Source organism: Mesocricetus auratus, unplaced genomic scaffold (assembly GCF_017639785.1).
Source record: "Mesocricetus auratus isolate SY011 unplaced genomic scaffold, BCM_Maur_2.0 Super-Scaffold_100003, whole genome shotgun sequence".
NCBI classification, from domain to species: Eukaryota; Metazoa; Chordata; class Mammalia; order Rodentia; family Cricetidae; genus Mesocricetus; species Mesocricetus auratus.
Window position 1 is genome coordinate 2,714,204 of NW_024429188.1, and position 8,475 is coordinate 2,722,678.

Genomic DNA, 8,475 nt, shown 5'->3' on the forward strand with positions numbered 1-8,475 from the left:
CTCAACCACTGGATGGAAATTAGAACTAGGGCACACAACCTGTCTGTAGAAGTTAAGAAGGGACCTTAGAGAACTTTTTGTTCTTCAGAATTGCCAATACACAACTTTGGCTGGCCTCTGGAGGGTACACTTGACCTTACTGTGATTTCTGCCATTAATAATATGGTTTTTCAGAAGGGACCAGGGCCTCACCCTGACCAAGGGCCTTATATTTGTGTCGGGGAAGATCTGGCACAAGATCCACCATCCTGGTTAAAACCTTGGACCCAGAAAACTAAGACAGGCTCCCGAGTCCTGGCGCTCCGCAACACAGAGAAAAAAACAAAAGCAGAAATGGCAAAGTCTGAACTGCCAAATAAGACTCAACCCTCGGCTCCTCCTAAGATTTATCCCAAAATTGAGGAGCCTCCACAATGGCCTAGTATCCCTCCCCCTTATGCCCTCCAGATACCCCCTGAGAATCCTCAACAGGGTGCCGCTGGAGGAGCAGCAGAAGGACTGGCCGCCGGGACCAGGAGCAGATGCGCCCAGCGTCCTGAGGGTCCAGATTCAACTACAGCATTGCCTGTGCATGTATACAGCCCCCCACCGGCGAACGCTGACCAACTGCAAATACTCCAGTATTGGCCCTTCTCTTCGGCCGACCTCTACAATTGGAAATCTAACCATGCCCCTTTTTCAGAAAATCCCTCATGCCTTACAGGCCTGATGGAGTCCCTCATGTTCTTTCATCAGCCTACTTGGGATGATTCTCAACAGCTTTGCAGGTTCTTTTCACCACCGAGGAAAGAGAGAGAATACTTTTGGAGGTGTGGAAGAATGTGCCTGGAATCAATGGTCAACCAACTCAACTTCAGAATGAAATAGATTCAGGCTTCCCCTTAAATCTTCCTAACTGGGACTACAACACAGCTGAAGGTAGGAAGCGGCTGACAGTCTATTGCCAGGCTCTGGTGGCAGGTCTCAAGGGAGCCGGCAGGCATCCCACTAATTTGGCCAAGGTAAGGGAAGCTCTACAAGGGGAGAAGGAACCCCCATCTGTGTTTTTAGAACATCTCTTAGAGGCTTACAGGCGTTATACACCCTTTGATCCTTCTTCCGAGAGTCAGCAAGCAGCATTTGCTGTAGCTTTTATTGGACAGTTTGCCTCTGATATTAGGAGAAGGTTACAGCACCTGGAAGGTCTGCAAACATTATCTTTGCAAGACCAAGTTAAGGAAGCAGAGAAACTGTACCATAAGAGAGAGACTGAGGAAAAAAGAAGAGAAAGAGAAAAGAAGGAAGCTGAGGAGAGACAGGATAGACAAGACAGAAGGCAAAAAAGAAATTTAACTAGGATTTTGGCTGCAGTAGTAGGCAACAGTAGGAAGCTCATAGGAAGGAAAAGAAGGAACTAGGCAGACAGAGTACCTGGACAATGAAGGGCCAAGGAGAGCTCGGAACCCTGAAGGACCCCCTCGACAGCCTTTAGATAAGGATCAATGTGCTTATTGTAAGGAAAAGGGAAATTGAACAAGGAACTGCCCCAAGAAGAAACACAGGACACCCAAGGTCCTCACCTTAAAGGAAGATGATTAGGGGAGATGGAGCTTGGGCCCCCTCCCCGAGCCTAGGGTAACCTTAACTGTGGAGGGGACCCACATGGACTTCCTTGTTGACACCACAGCAGAATTTTCAGTTTAAAAGAAACCATTGGTAAAATTAAAAGATAAAAATCCATAGTAATTGGGGCCACTGGCCAGAAACCGTATTCTTGGACCACCGAGAGGAAGGTTGGTCTGGGAAAAGGTCAAGTAACTCACTCCTTTCTCATCATCCCTGAGTTCCCCATGCCACTATTGGGGAGAGATTTGCTGGCTAAGCTAAAAGCCCTAATAAGCTTTTCCTCGGAAGAAACCATAGTCAATTGGCAGACTCCCACTTCTATAATCTTGGCGTTAAAACTGGAGGAAGAATATAGATTACATGAGCCCCCAGCCCCACCAGACAAGACACTGCAGGGAACATGGCTAGAGAGGTTCCCCAGAGCATGGGCAAAGATGGGGGAATGGAAGAGGCCAAATGGGTACACCCTATCCTTGTAAGCCTAAAGAATGATGCAATCCCCATTGGGGTACCACAATACCCTATGAGCAAGGAAGCCAGAGAGGGCATCAGACCTCACATCCAAAGACTCATGCAACTAGGTATTCTGGTTCCTTTCCAGTCTCCCTGTAACACTCTGTTGCTGCCAGTTAGGAAGCCAGGCACCAATGATTACCAGCTAGAACAAGATCTAAGAGAATTTATCAAAGGTGCAAGATATTCATCCTACTATCCCTAACACTTCCAACCTGCTAGGTTCTTTCCCTCCTGACAGACGATGGTACACGGTTCTGGATTTGAAAGATGCATTCTTTTGCCTGAGACTACATCCTACAAGCCAGGCAATCTTTGCTTTTGAATGGAGAGACCCAGATCAGGGACAGGCTGGACAGCTGACTTGCACATGTTTGCCTTCAGTGATTCAAAAACTCCCCACTCTCTTCAACAAAGCCCTCCATCGAGATTTGGCTCTGTTCAGGTCAGGAAATCCTCAAGTTACCCTGCTTCAATATGTTGATGATTTGCTCCTAGCTGCTGTCACCGAGGAAAAGTGCAGACTGGGGACTGAGAGATTACTGACTGAGCTGGGTGATTTGGGCTGCAGGGCTTCAGTAAAGAAAGCCCAGATTTATCAGACAGAATTAACCTATTTGTGCTACACTCTTAAGGAGGCTGACAGAAGCTAGGAAAAAGACCGTGACACAAATCCCTACTCCTGCAACCCCAAAACAAGTGACAGGATTTCTAGGTACTGCAGGGTATTGTAGACTCTGGATTCCAGGTTTTGCCACCCTGGCAGCCCCATTCTACACCCTCACTAAGGAGACTGGGACTTTCTCATAGACCCTCAACCATCAGAAAGCCTTTGAAGAGATCAAGAGGGCTAAACTCAGTACACCAGCCCTAGCCCTGCCAGACCTGACAAAGCCATTCACTCTCTATGTAGATGAAGGGCAGGAATAGAATGAGGGGTCCTAACTCAGGCCTTGGGACCATGGAAGTGACCTGTGGCCTACCTGTCAAAGCAATTAGATCCTGTAGCCAGTGGATGGCCATCTTGCCTAAAAGCCATTGCCTCAGTGGCACCGCTTCTCAAAGATGCCGACAAACTAATTTTAGGTCAACAGACATAGTGGCAGCCCCACGTGCCCTGAAAAGCATCATCAGACAACCGCCTGACCATTGGATGACCAACACCCGCATGGCTCACTATCAGAGCCTCTTGTTAACTGAGAGAGTGCTGTTTGCACCCATGGCTATCCTAAACCCCGCCTCCTTGCTGCCAGAAACAGACTACCCATTACCAGTACACTAATGTATGGACATCCTGGAAGAAGAAACCAGAACCAGGAAAGACCTCACTGATCAGCCATGGCCAGGGTGCCCTAATTGGTACACGGATGGTAGCGGCTTCGTAGTTGAAGGTAAGAGGAGAGCTGGGGCGGCAGTTGTATATAGGAAGTGGACCATCTGGGCCAGCAGCTTACCCGAGGGAACGTCGGCCCAAAAAGCTGAGCTGATCACACTCACACAAGCCTTGCGGCTGGCAGAAGGAAAGGATATCAACATCTACATGGACAGCAGGTACACTTTCGCCACTGCTCACATACATGGGGCAATTTATAAACAGAGGGGTTTACTCACATCGGCTGGAAAGGACATTAAAAATAAACAAGAAATCTTGAGCCTGTTAGAGGCCATACATTTGCCAAAGAAACTGGCAATTATACATTGTCCCGGCCACCAAAAGGGCCAAGACGTCATAGCCAAGGGAAATCAAATGGCTAATACGGCTTTCAGACATGCATTTCTTATTTCTATTCTGCTATGCAACATATATGCCCATAGTACAGTACGATTAAATTTTGGATAGGCTCTTATTACCATCACCAGGGTTTTTATTGTAATTGTGAATCTTTGTTATGGACAGATCTATGCCAGATGGTATCTCAGGGAGTGCACATATTCAGATGAGGGTCAGATAGTTGAAAGAATCAATATTCAATCCTTAGTTTCTTACAAGAAATCTGTTTCAAACAGGCTGAGAATGAAGGGAGATCAAATAAGGATACACAGGCACTGGAAGCAGAGGAATGTTGTTACCAGACTTAGGGCCACAGACAGTGCCCCAACAATCCATATTTCGTCAACCGTGTTCAAATGGCCAACTTAAAAATGTGAACTGATAGCAAAAAAAACAGATAAATGATGTAATAATGTGGCATGAGATTGAACCTTGGAGGGTGAGTCCAAGCCGTGGTGGGTGAGGACCAACATGCCATGCAGACAAAACTTACATAGGAAATTTTGGGGGGAACAGGAAGAGAGTAAGGGAAGGGAGGTAGGAGAGGGAGAGAGAGAGATAGAGAGAGAGAGAGAGAGAGAGAGAGAGAGAGAGAGAGAGAGAGAGAGAGAAAGGTAAAGACCTGTCTTCCTCTTTAGAGGAACAGCAAGAGAAAGAGAGTGGGAATCCGTGTGGCTGGTCTCTTAAAGGAACCATTTGCACTTGTGTACAGAGTTGGGTACTACCTGCCATGCACCCCAAGGGACAAGAGCAAGGTATGCCTGGATGCTAATAAATGAGATTTCTTCAATGTGGCCAATTTGCAAAGAAGGACAAAGAGATTTAATGGCCTGCCTCTGCCCTAGTCTGCCTTCACGATCTTGACATGAGGTTACAGTTTAAATAAAGGGCCAGAGTTATGAACAGATGAGGAGTCCAAGAGTGGTCCTTCCTATTAATGACCAATCCATCATTGTAATGTCCACTCTCCTGCAAGGGGGTGTGACAAGCTGCAAATCTTTTTTTCAGGAGGAAAAACTTTCCTTCTTGTTGGCCCAGGACTTAGGCTTTCTCACCTCACAGGATTTAATCCCTGGAGGACTTCTGGTTCCCTGGGGTCTATTGTTTCAAAAATCAAAGCAACCAAAGCAAGGGACTTGAGTGTATCTAATACTGGATGAAGTATCTGCTAATCTCTGGGTATTATAGAGCCTTTCTCTGTTGTGTTGTACTTAGTTTGAGAGACTAGGGTCCTGGAGAGACAGTGGCCAACAAAGCCACCCCAAGCCAGAGGCTTTCAGATTCTTGTCACCCAAATTCAAAGAATAAAATCACAGACAAGGCAACATTAATTCTACAAAGAAATGTTACTTAGAGAGTTTAATGGAGAAAGAAGGCAGAGCTCCTATAGGGGAAGAAGGAGTCACTGGGAGGGGGATAACACAGTCTTACTGCCTTGGAGTTAATAAAGCTTCAGTGGGTGGGGGAGGGAAGGGTGAGAAGATCCAGTCAGTCCAGCTTTCATTCCAGGTTTTGAGGTCCTCCTTGTGTCAGTCAAGTCCTCAGTATAGTGTTCAGAAATGGTTCTCCCTTAAGGGAAAGAGATATGGGCAAACAGACCCATTTCCTGGCATCATCAGCCTTTAGCAAGGATGAGGCTATGGGTCTCCCCAAGGCTTTTTCTGGGTTGTAGCCAAAAAAGAAGCTTCTCAATTTTCTTTTGGGTCTTTACAAAAAATATTTATGCATTTATTTTATCTGCAAGAGTGTTTTACCCACACGGGTGCCTGTGGTGGCCAGAAGAATGCACAGGATCCCCAGGGACTGGAATTACAGGTGATTGTGAGCCACCATGTGGGTGCTGGGGACTGAATCTGGATCCTCTCTGAGAGCCATCAGGGTTTGTTCTTACAGAGAATATGCTTTTAACTACTGTGCCACCTCTCCAGCTCCACCTCTTGGGTCTTTTTTTTTTACCTAAACTGCACAGCCAGATGTTTCCTCCTAGTCCATCACCTCCTTACAAAATACTAATCCCTGGTGGTCCATTTGCAACATGTTGAGCGAGGCTTGAAATGGTAAGTTATAGCTAAAGGGATTTGAGCTAAATTATTTAGCACAACCCATGTGTTGGTGCAAAAACAGCTCTTACTTCAAAAGAAATAAGAAACAGTTTGTTCTGGAGGGAAATATAAGTAGTGCCTGTGACCCAGTAGTACAGAAACCAGTTATACCAAATACCATGTCTCAACACAGCAAGTATTTAATGCCATTTTATGTTTATAGAATAAAAGAAAGTAATAAATCAATTCAATTGTCAAACACATTGGTGGAAGCATATAGATGAGTTGCAACAGGGTGGGGAAAACTCTGTTCTCATTAATGGCCACTGCATGCCCCAATTATTACTTTTCATGTTGGTAGAAGGTAGGGGTTTGTTATGAATGCTAGGTCAGAGGCAAGTGAGAAATAAATGGTTATTAAGATAGCTAAAGACAACCCAAGATAATTGGGCTCTGGATCTGCAACATTAAAACATAATCACGAAGATATATTCCACAATCACTCTTGTAGAAGCTTTAATGTGTATAGATTTTTTATTCTGGGAACTTCAGTTTCTGTGACGATATGTGTGTCACTGAGAAAACCAAACATGCCATAGAAAGGCCTATAAAGTAAAGGCAAAAATCCCCAAAAGTTTATGTTCTCATACTTAATTGTCTTTGGTATCTTTTTCCCCCTTTAGATCTTTAAAATCATCCATGTGCCAGTCTGGGCTACATATGAAAATGGGTCAGACATGACTTCCTCTGGTAGGGTAATCTTTTGTAACTGTCCTGCCTGACAGGAATGATAATATTATAAAGATACCTGGTGAAGAAAAGGACTGAAGACTGGGGCAAGCTTGAGGGAAACTTGTCTCCCAGGAAGAGATTTGCAAGACAGAAAGACTAGAGGCAAGACAATATTGGGTCAATAATGGGTCTGACCTCATCTGGAAGGGACAGCTTAGTATGTATAACTGATCCTTGAATTAACCCTTATGCCAGAGCCCTGAAAATGGACATGGGTATTAGGAATCATTGACTCTCTTTCTTCTCAATGTGGTAATAATAAATAAATTTTTGTTTTTTTGTTTTTTACCATTAATTTAGCTCTTTTAATAGGCCTAGTAAATATGAGAGACCTGGAAAATATGGTGATGATGAAGGGACCAGCTTCCTGCATTAGCAGCCATGACAGGCTACAGACAAGACAAGTAGGCCTCTGACTCAGTACATATCTGACTTTGTCAGGCCTTCCCTAGTCACTAGGAGGTCAGATACCCATGTGGAAAGGAACCAATCAGAAGTTAGCTGACATGTTTTATGACACTTTAGGGTAAAAGTACCATAACAGTGTCTTTCAGGCCATCCTTTCCCTTCTTTGTGTCTCTTTTTCCTTCAAACACCACGGAAAACTGGGGCACACTTTCCCTGGTGGTCTGGGAATTCCTGGAATCTCTCTGAAGCCCTCTGCTCAATTATTTCTACTTGTGTTTCATGAGCCTGCTTCTTAAGCTCGATTGCTGAGCTTGCCTGCAGTTCTGGACTTTAACTCAAATGGCATGTCTTTCTCGCTTTCTCTTCTGTATCTCCTTCCTCTTTGGAGTCGTGGAGTAAACTTGAGTAAAATTGTTCTCTAAATTCCTTCTTTGTATGTTTCTAAAATTTTTTACTAATAAGACTAAGAACCCCAAGGAGGCAGCCTCAGTTTTCCTGTAAATAAAACCACACAAGAGAATCTCAGCATGAGCCAGCATGAAACAGAGTGGATTTTATTAAAAATGAAAGAAAAATGAGATAAAATGATGGCTCATATGTTATGAGAGCTTGTTACTCTTCCAGAGCATCCCAGTTGGTTCTCAACATCCACATTAGACAGATAACAAGCACTGGTAACTCCAGCTCCAGGGGATCAGAGTCCATATTCTGGTCTGTGCAGACACAGACACACAGCTGCATATATGTGCACACACAGACAACGAAATAATAAAATAAAACAGCACAAAGAGAATCAAGAATGATAGGAAGGAGGGACGGGAGGAAGGAAGGGATGAAAGAAGGAAGTAAGGTAAGAATGAGGCAGGCAGGCACTTAAAGAAGTAAGTCACATCCGAGAGCCTGGATGTGGTCTTTTTAAGTAGTTAAATTTATGTGCCTTAGCATTACACATATGTATCATTTGATTGTTCTCAAAACACACCTCAATGGGTTAATCTCTCAAGCTCTTGAATAGGTAGAATCAATGTAGTAAAAATGGCAATCCTGCCAAAAGCAATTTACAAATTCAATGCCATCCCCATTAAAATACCAGCACAATTCTTCACAGAAATTGAAACAACAATAATCAATTTTGTATGGAAAAATAAAAGACCCAGGATAGACAAAACAACCTTACTCAATACAGCAACATCTGGAGAAATTACCATCTCTGACTTCAAGCTCTATTATGGACCTGTAGTCCTGAAAATAGTTTGGTATTGGCATAAAAATAGACAGGTAGACCAATGGAATCGAATTGAACACCCTGATATTAACCCATACATGTATGCACATCTGATCTTC

General features: G+C 44.2%; 1 pseudogene; it reads left to right on the forward strand.

The window, feature by feature from the left end:
* LOC121139909 lies at window positions 1-2,084 on the forward strand (annotated as a pseudogene).
* The last annotated feature ends 6,391 nt before the right edge of the window (window positions 2,085-8,475 follow it).